The sequence below is a fragment of the Lepisosteus oculatus genome, chromosome 19 (genome assembly GCF_040954835.1).
Source record: "Lepisosteus oculatus isolate fLepOcu1 chromosome 19, fLepOcu1.hap2, whole genome shotgun sequence".
NCBI classification, from domain to species: domain Eukaryota; kingdom Metazoa; phylum Chordata; class Actinopteri; order Semionotiformes; family Lepisosteidae; genus Lepisosteus; species Lepisosteus oculatus.
The window spans coordinates 2,972,615-2,982,345 of NC_090714.1; the positions used below are offsets into that span (position 1 = coordinate 2,972,615).

The following is a 9,731-nucleotide window of genomic DNA, read 5'->3' on the forward strand; positions in this document are numbered from 1 at the left end:
AGCTGGTTGAATTTTCCAAGCCAGTGACATCTTGCTCTTCTCCCCAAACAGATCCCAGTACTTCCAAGCCACAGGAACATTAGCAATACACCTCAAAGTGATTGATTCTCCTGTTCTTCTCCACCTCCAACCATAGTCTAAATGTTTTTTTTTACCCAGGCTTCCTTTTTATAAGCCTCTCATTAATTACAGGGGCTTGGCTAATTCCATGGGAACCTATCGCAAAAGCTCTAAGATCCTCATGTGAAATGGCCAGGTGTGTCCAGCTCAATAATGCACACCTGCTTCCAGATCCTTCATGGCTAACAGAAGCATCACAGCCTGGACTTGAGCCAAAATGCAAGGTGCCTACAGAAGCCTTCTAGGGACAATATAATATTGCTTTAATAAATTATCCTTCAGCATTATTGGAACTGTATTTTTTCTAAACCTTTCAGCATACTTTATCCTATTTCAGAATTGAATTAAGAGAGAGATGATGATTTCATTGTAGTTTATATATATTGATTTATACATATACAGATTTCAGCACCCAATATTATTTATCTTCCTACATCAGACTACTTGTCGATGCCTTCTATGATTGGAAGGGTGTTCTCAGTTGATGTATCACAAAGGAGAAACTAAGTGCTGCAGACTCATTGTGAAAACATGTTTTACTAGTAGAGTCCTCTGTTTTTAAAAATAATAATGATTGATAAGAGTGTTGTAATTTCGGTTAACTAATGAGATTGAGGCATTACTTTGAGACAGAGACTTTGCCTTCCAATATTCTTGATGCTCTTTGTTGGCTGCCAATGTTTTAACTGTTTTTTCCTGTTGAACAGCCTCCTTCCCTTTTCACTGAGAATTGGTGGTTTTGGTAAGTAGGTATTTAATGAAACTAGCAGGGTGACTTTTTTGAATCATCACTAGAGTCTGAATGTTCTGAAAGAACATTTTATTTGTTTCTGCTTGTGGTTTTGGTTTTTCCTCATGCACTTAAACAACTTCATCACCTCTGAGTTCTCATTTTCACCCCTTGATTTCTGTAAATCCTTTCTTTCCCTAAAAATGTGTCATCATCACTGTTTCCTCCTGGTTTCCCCTTCATAGACACAACCCATTATTAATGAATTATTATTAAAGAACTGCTCTTACTGCTTCTACCAGTTTGAAAAGTACAGGGATGGGAAATGGAACATGAACATCTGCCTTCAAAAATAATAATAACAATTTCTTACACTTATATAGCACTTTTCTAGACACTCCACTCAAAGCACTTTACAGGTAATGGGGATCTCCTCCACCACCACCAGTGTGCAGCCCCACCTGGATGATGTGACAGCAGCCAGAGTACATCAGTACTCTCCCCACACACCAGCTCTCGGTGGGGAGGAGAACAGAGTGATGAAGCCAGTTCATAGATGGGGATTATTAGGAGGTCATGATTGGTAAAGGCCAATGGAAACTTTGGCCAGGATGTCTGGGTTACACCCCTACTCTTTTCAAAACGTGCCCTGGAATTTTTAATTACCGCAGAAAGTCAGGACCTCGGTTTTATGTCTCATCCAAAGGACAGTACCTTTTTACAGTATAGTGTCCCCGGTGCTATATTGGGGCATTAGGACCCACACAGACTGCAGGGTGAGCGCCCCCTTCTGGCCCCACCAACACCTCTTCCAGCAGCAGCTTTAGTTTTTCCCAGGAGTTCTCCCATCACGGATCTGACCAGGCTCACACCTGTGAGCTCCAGGGGGCTGCCAGATGCGAGTTGCAGAGTAACATGGCTGCTGGCACTTATATCCCTTCTTATAGGGGCCAGAAACTCACAGGAGACAGCTTGTTCGTGTTATCCCTCTCAGAGGAATATTTGTAATAAACTAACACAGAGGTGTGAAGACACATGTCCCTCATTTTCCTTATGTTGTTTCTCTTGTCTATGTAGGTCAGCTCACGTCCGTCTCCTTACAGGTTGCTTTAGTTTGTCAAAGCTCGTTCCTTGTCATCCAGATCCATCTGGATACTGCATTTGCTTGCTTACTGATCTTGGCCACTGACTTTCTCTTTGCTGCTTGTTTGATACGAAGCAGCCCCAGGCCTCTCCAAAGTGACTGTCCTGCAAATCCGTTACAGCTGGGAGAATCTATTCTCTCCATCCGGATGAAGGACTGATATTTCATGAGCATTTGCTTATGTACCTTCTCTTTCCTCTTCCCCCGTTAATTCAATGAGATCTCCCTGCTTTGGTCTCGAAGCAAAGCAAGTACAGCACTGAGATAAATCAGGTTATAGAACAATAAACGTCCTGCAAAGAACTTCAGACCCCACAGCTCCACTGCATATTGCTAAATCCTTTCATTCACACTCCTGTGGCTCTCAAATACTAATAAGGATTTAATGTACTTATGTAAAGTGATGACTCAGATGGCCATGGGAAAAAAAAAATTAGACACTTGTAACTCATGGGGGCTTCTGTAAACAGGCTCGATATCTTTAATAAGTTTTCACGTGGAGCCAAGAAAAAAGCTGCCTGCACCGTCAGTCTGTAGCCACGCCCACTCGAATGACATCTCTCGCAGGCCACGCCCAGCGCACCTGTGCGCCAGGTTCTGCTGGAGAGAGTGGAGCTGAGTGCGTTTGTTCCGCGTCTTTTATGATTATTTTTATTTTTGTTTTATTTGAATATAGATAAAGTTTAACTCATGTAATTATGTAGTCTAAATCTCACATAAGAGAGTTTAAAACAGGAATTTACGTTGGGAGCTAAATAGCATTTTGTTATTTTTATTTATCTTTGTTCACACAATCAAGGGTGTGCATGTTTCCAAACCGAAATAGCTTACTTAGATTTGTAAAGTTTTTTTTTGCATTACTTTAAAGAGCATTTTGTGTGTTTGTGCTCTTATATTTGTGGTTAAAAAAAAGCTTGCAACAAATACTACTTTAAATGGTTTTTTAATTCAAAATTCTGCATTTTTGTGTTTTCAGTTTAGTGTCTTCGGGAAGGACATGCTTGGCTCAGCTGCTGCAATTATCCAAGTAAGTATAAACGTTTTATTCATTTCTTTACACATATCGCATTGACATATTTTCGGCGCTATCTACCCTGGTGAAAACGTCGTTTGCTACTAAGAAACCTTGCTTTCAATTATCTTTAAATAATCGTCTGAATACGTGTGTTCTTGTGTTTTCAGTTTGGTGTTTTCGGGCAGGACACGCTTGGAATTACCGATGTAAGTATAAACCTTTTTTTCGTTTACACGTATCATATTGAAGTACATAATGTATCTCCCGAGAATTCAAAAGAAGACTCAGACTAGGAGATACTAGATTTCTCTCGGGCAGAAATGGTTTTGACCCGACAATATTGTAGGCCTGCTGTTTATAGAAACGTTTTCTGCTTTCTGCTTATTTTATGCGTCTAATAGAATATTCAGAAACCGTTTAGGCTTTCGAATTGCATCACAACAATTAAAACAACGGAGCCTATAAAGATATGGATTAATAATTTGTGTTAACTAAATTGTTTCAGAAAAAGAATGCTAAAAAGAATGTGAGTCTGCAATCGACACCCCGTAGCTGTATTGTGCTTTGGATATTCACACTTGAAATGTAACTGCTTCAATACCCTCTTTAAACAGGAGCATTTTCGGTTACACCAGACTAGGCGCTTTATTCTTGTAAATCTTCTGAATATGCCAGTCAATAGAAGCTCGATCTAACTAGCTGGGATCTTTTCGAGATTGATTGTAACCGAAAGTTAATACCGATTTTTGTTTTTTTGCAGGAAATGCAACGAAGTTCCAGTCTTCATTCCGGTCGCTGCCTCGACTGATAACTCGGAGAAACAGTAACGTGCTGTGTGTTTCTGTATCTTTGCTTGTAGTTGTTTGCAAATGTTTTCTTACTCTGTTGACTTGTAACACTATTTAGCGTTAATGTAGCCGTGCTTTGACACTTTGTAATTGAAATGCATGTTTATTTCCACTTTGAAGCCTGTGCATCCGACGTATTGTAATGCTTTGTTTTGTATGCCATTTTCGCTCAATAAATTGTTGATTGAACCTTGCTTTTGTTCTTTGATTTCTTGTGCAGTTCTGTACCCCCTTGGCCCTGAAAAACCCCGGTGTTGGTGAGTTTTTTGGCGGAGAGATTTTGCTTACAGTTTGTGGCCGCAAGGGGACCCCCTATCGCTTTTTGACTTAAAAAGGTCAAAGGCTACCCCCTTTTTAAGCGTGTCCAGATTTTCCCGCCAAAAAACTTAGTATCTGGGGTTTCTCTCGGGGTGTGGTAGCAATCAAGCCGAGCCTCGCCCACCCCCCCTCATTGGAGAGGGGTAGGCGGGGGCTGGCTGATTGACCGCAGCTCTAGCCAGGCCCACTCGCTCCCGGCAGGAGAGGATGGCAGGTTGGTGGTGGCTTTGGTCCCTGCAGAGAGGCAGGTCTCCTGGGGTGTGGACTTAGAAATCTGTCAGTTGCAACTGTGACTGATGGGCTGAGTCCGCCCTGGGTGCCTCCTCTCTCTCGGGCCGAGGCCACCTCCAGCCTGCCTTCCCCTCCTGCTGGGAGTGAGGGGGCTTGGCTAGAGCTAGCCTCCCTTCTCCTCCCCCCAGGGCTAGACCCACGCTCCCTCCTAGGGACCCTATTCCCCCCCAGACTATCTAAAAAGGCGGGCGTCCTCGCACTTTTCCAGGTCAGTGCGATGGGGTGTCGCCTTGCGGTGCGTGGCGCACGCGCAAGACAACACTTCACACCTTCGAAAATACAGGACAATGCAGACAATGAAATGAGTTTTTATTGCAGAATTCACAGCACATACAATAGCAGCAATCAACAGAAAACATGCAGGTCAAGAAAAAAATACAGCACTGAATCGGGATATTACAGATCAAGCCACTGGTAACAAAAATCAAATGTAACAAAAAGCACACATTGTCGAGAAGAACTTGGCCAACGGTCGTCGAGTTGCTGGAGTGGAGCTGGAAAGGAGATCGCCGGAGCGCAGAGAACCAGGAGCCGCAGAACTGAAGGCAAAAGAAAAAGGATCAAGTTAACAGGATATCGGACTTGTAGAATCGATTCACTTGAAGTTCTGAAGCCTATTAACTGTTTAAATAAAATGCCGGAATAAAGAAATATTAAAACACTCAAATTGAACAATAAACCATGGAAAATCACCAATACATCTCAGTCCTACGAGTCCAATATTTACAAAATACGTTCAGCCACATTGAAATTCGAAGCTACTTGTCAATACAAGACCAGGTATCACAGCGTGTATAATATATGAATAAACTCTGCTTTGAAAACCATCGAAAAAATTCGTCGGTATTATCCATCTTTACACAGTGAATTCAATAGACAAATAAAAGTATCATAAAAAAGAACCAGCGCCTTAAAGTTTACTCTACAAAAGCACAATGAAACGAAAACTGTTCTTTTGTAAAAATGCTGGGAAATACGTGTTGTTTTATCGAGTGTTAGCGGAAGTTAGGAATAGAACTTACCTTGGAAAAACACTTTCATAAGAGGTCCATTCTTGAAATCATTTTTAATCACCTGGAGAAATAAAGAAAAACGAATCAATTTCATCTTTACAACACCCGAAAAGGAGAGATTACACAGCTACTGACTTTATACAGCAAGTGTTTGAAAATAAATTACAGCCTTTTTTCGTTAAAGGAAACAGAGTAAGAGATACCATATCTTAAATAAAACATACTTACATGAAAGGTAGTATAAGAACGCTGAAACCAGACTTTTAAAACTTCGAGAGCACGCTCAAACGGACTCTTTAGACTCTTCTCGGCGTCCTTAAACACAAATTAAACAAGAACAAACGCAATTAACAAAAGTTGCAACAACAATACATTTTTGTCTAACTTTCCTCAAAGTGAAATTTGAGTTTTTGTCTTTAAAATAATAAAATTAGAAATAAAACGCAAACGCACCTCACTCTGCAGAAACTCTCCCCGCCGCCATCTTGCCGGGCGCACCTGTGGAACAGGTGGACGGGGCGTGTCCGCTGAGGAAGGTCACTCTGGGGGCGGGCTCGGCTCATGAACGACAGCTGTGCACTCGGTTACAAGGATATTCACGATACTGAAGATAAAAAGAAACTTGAACTCACTAAATCATACATAAAGATTTAACGGCGAAGGATTTTCAGAGAACCTAATTCAGTGACATTCTCCTACAAAGCTGTTCGCCGGACTCGTTTATCTTGCGGCCAGCTGGTCGAATCAAGAGAAATGTACTGGAGAGAGACCCCTGTCGCTCCTAGTTAGGACTGCACCTCTCTCTCACTGCAAGTGCCACACCCATCCTGCAGGTGTCTCAGTGGTATAAGGGGCTGCTTTTTCGAATTGAATTCCGATCTATGCATTTATAAAGGACTTAAACCCCCCATTTGCCCTGTTTTGGAAGGCCCCGAAAATGGAGCCCCCCAAAACGGCCGGCGTGGTAGAGAACAGCCACTTCGACAAACTCACCCCGACAGCATGAGAGCTTCACCCGGGGATTAGGTCTCAGACCGGGAATTAGGTCTCAGACTGACGGGAAGGCTCGGGGCTCGACTTCAACTCAAGACTCTCCGGGAGCCGATCTGCTCTCTGAACTTTAGACGTGTCCGATGGTTCAGCCCGCGGAGCCACCAGGCCGGCCACGCAAAATACCGGCCATGTAGATCTCTTATTCAGCCTAAAATCAAGTCATAGTTCCGAGATGAGGCGGTTCGCCTGTTTGCTCTCTTTTCACGCATTAAAGCTACTGGGATGGCTTTGTAATGCGCTTTCTTAGCCGTTTTTGCGACTGGACATGACTTTTTGTATTGAAATGAAAACAAATTTTTAATGTTCAATTCAAGTTTCAACAAGGTTACTTCATCAACACGTCAATGCAAAGATAATGAGTTTTTTTTAAATAAAAAAATATGATGAATTATGTTATGTGGAAATAAAACTAGTTTCAAATATTTACGAGGTCTGTTCGTGTGAGACACTGAGAGTTTCCAAGATGCTGTTTTGTAGATGTGTTATGAACTACCTAGGTCAACTTGGTATATAGTGTCCCTTAAGAAAAAATCCGAATTTGCTTTGCATAAAATACATAATAGAACCAACGTCACGTACTACACGAAGTAGCTAATTCTAGTATTTCTGAGTACTTGGCTCGAAAAACGTGTCGAATCTTTAAACATCCCTTCATTTGCATATTTAAAACACAATGAGAAACTGATTACTTCAGATTTAAAGACCTCCCCCAGGGCAAACAAAGAAACAAAACTGCAATCACACTTACCCTCCCACCAGTTATATACTGTAGTGTTTCAGCTTTCCTGACGGGGTTGCTCGCGGTCAAAGACGCCGTGCAGGGTCACGGAGGAAGAAGGCGATATATCTGGGGACCGAAAGCAGCACTAAGGTAACGAATGTGGTGGATTTCATCGTTTGTGCCGTTTGTAGGAGGGCTAAATTCACAGAGCTGACAGATTGCATTAATGTCTACTTAGAACTGGCACCGAATTTCCATTCGTGTGCATCATCATTGGTTTATTTGTGCTGGCATATTCTTGTGGGTCATCTGAAAGTTCAATTCCATAATCTCTGAAAGTTCCTGGCTGCAGAAGCTCTAGTTTCGAGGTCTTCTGAGCGTTTTTGGAAACGTTTCTGAAAAATTAGTGCATTCAATCTGTGGTTCTTAATCCTGGTCCTGGTTAGCCGGTGTCTGCTGGTTTCTGTTCCAGCACGGTACCTAATCACCGCTGATGCTGCAGGCCGTGCCTGGATCTGATTTGCCTGCTGGGATAAATGATTTCTGCACTCAGTCCTTGGTTTCCAGCAACGCCCTCACTCCTACCTCGAAGCAGTCTCTCCTCATTTGACTCATTTCTCATTTCACTAGCTTCTGAGGAAACACCTTTTGCAGGAGGGCAGTCCCGACACTCACTGATGTGCACAAGGTACACACAGACGACAAATCTCAGTCGTTTTTTAAGAGCAGGAAACGTTTTTTTCTTTCAATCAATGCCTCGGGCTGAACATTAAAATACATTGCCCTGCAATGAAGAACTCGTACAGAGCGAAAAACAGACCACACAATCTACCACTCTCTTGGTATATTGGACACCAAGGCCTAAGTGCAGAAAAAAAGTTGAAACAAGCCACTAGTTACAGACTCCAATCAACACTGGTGTATAAGAGCCAAGATGCAACAAAAAATAAATAAAAACAGACCCCGAACCAAGACTGAGAATCACAACCTATGGGACCCGAATCTGGCACCTCTGACTACCTGTATGGGTTTTGACTCCCCAGGTGTCAGTTCCCCATAAATAAGGCAAGGAGTCTCGCCTGTTGCTTTTCGTTTCTGCCTCTGGAAGCTTTTTCGTTTTTTTTTTTCTTCTGCCAGAGAAAAGAATCTCCTTCTTGACTCATCACATATTTGACACCCATCCTCCTTCCTGTCGCTTCCTCATCGTGCAACTGTCGGATTATGGGTCTGTGTTTCTGTGCTGCCCGGTCCGAGTAATCGAACGGGACTGGCTGTCAGGGCGCATGCGCGTCGCAGTGGCCTGCTGGCACTGCCCGGTTCCAGCACTGTGCGTGAGCGCTGCGTCAGCCGAATAGACCACGTACAGGTCAAGTGTACTGAAAAGTAAAAGGGGGAAAATTTTGGACTGTTTGGCCTCTTCAGGCGTCACACTTAAGACCTGAAGATGGCTCAACAGCGGCATTGCGACTCGTTACTTCTATTTGTCAATGTGGAATACGTTTTTTAATGTTGCTTTTAATATTCTGTAGGGGATTTAACTTCATTATTTCAATAACTATTCCGCAGTCCAGGGGGTTAACGGGGCTTCGGGATGAACAGCAGTACAGTGCAGACTATACTGTTATTAAGGAACGAGTAATAGTTTTATTCCATGCTGAAAAGAGAAGAAAAAAAACACAACGTTTCGGCTGTGGAACCTTCTTCGGGGTAACGATAGGATCATTAATAGTAATGGTTAAAAACCTGTCGTCAACTGGGACATAAAATTCAAATATTTTCAATACAGGTTTAATACTCTCAGGAATAACCGCCGCGCTCCAGGTACAGTAATCTATTAAAGTCTGAAAGATAAATGGATTAAAAAAAGTTTTCACTGCTATTTCATGTGAAATGTTCTCATTTGCGTCGTTCTTTTTATGTTTTGATGGTGAAAAGGCGTAAAGTATTTCTCGATTTAACATCGAGGACGTTGTGTCACCTGTGTGTGTCCCCCTTTGAGGCTCATTGTGTAGAGCTTTGTGTTATTTTTATAACCCCTTCTCTCCTCATTACAACATAACATGCAGCATTGAAATACCAACAACGTCCTAAAATGATACAAATTATTAATATTCGAAAGGCTGTTGGTTTTCGAATTGCAGCCTACGCCATAGAGCCACAGTGCCTTCTATCGCATTCCTGTCAACACGATTATTTAGTTCCAATAAAAAAAAAATCGACAGGGGTGGATAAGTTTGAAAAAAACGGGAAAACCGATAGCTCCTTTCGATGCACAAATCTACGATTTTGGCAGCTCGGGAGTCTTTTAACACTGTCGGGCAGCTTCAAGCGCAGTGAATCGTTTAGTAAGATTACACGGGCGTTTGGCCTGGGAAAATAAATACCCCGTCTGTCACCCACATAATCCTGACAGACACAATCCAGACACACACACACTCCCCTCATCGCGGACACTCGCTCAGCCGAGCACTGTCCGGG

General features: G+C 42.5%; 2 long non-coding RNA genes across 2 annotated transcripts; one reads left to right on the plus strand and one right to left on the minus strand.

Moving 5' to 3' along the window:
* The first annotated feature begins 210 nt into the window (after nucleotides 1–210).
* LOC138224299 (uncharacterized) lies at nucleotides 211–4,041 on the plus strand. Its single transcript, XR_011182741.1, has 5 exons — nucleotides 211–344; nucleotides 828–862; nucleotides 2,971–3,021; nucleotides 3,177–3,215; nucleotides 3,770–4,041. It is a non-coding gene; the product is annotated as an uncharacterized lncRNA (long non-coding RNA).
* Nucleotides 4,042–4,758: 717 nt separating this feature from the next.
* Nucleotides 4,759–9,538, minus strand: LOC107078965 (uncharacterized). Its single transcript, XR_001479924.2, has 5 exons — nucleotides 7,281–9,538; nucleotides 5,933–6,083; nucleotides 5,708–5,794; nucleotides 5,489–5,540; nucleotides 4,759–5,005 (listed from the first exon to the last, which is right to left on the minus strand). It is a non-coding gene; the product is annotated as an uncharacterized lncRNA (long non-coding RNA).
* Between the last annotated feature and the right edge of the window lie 193 nt (nucleotides 9,539–9,731).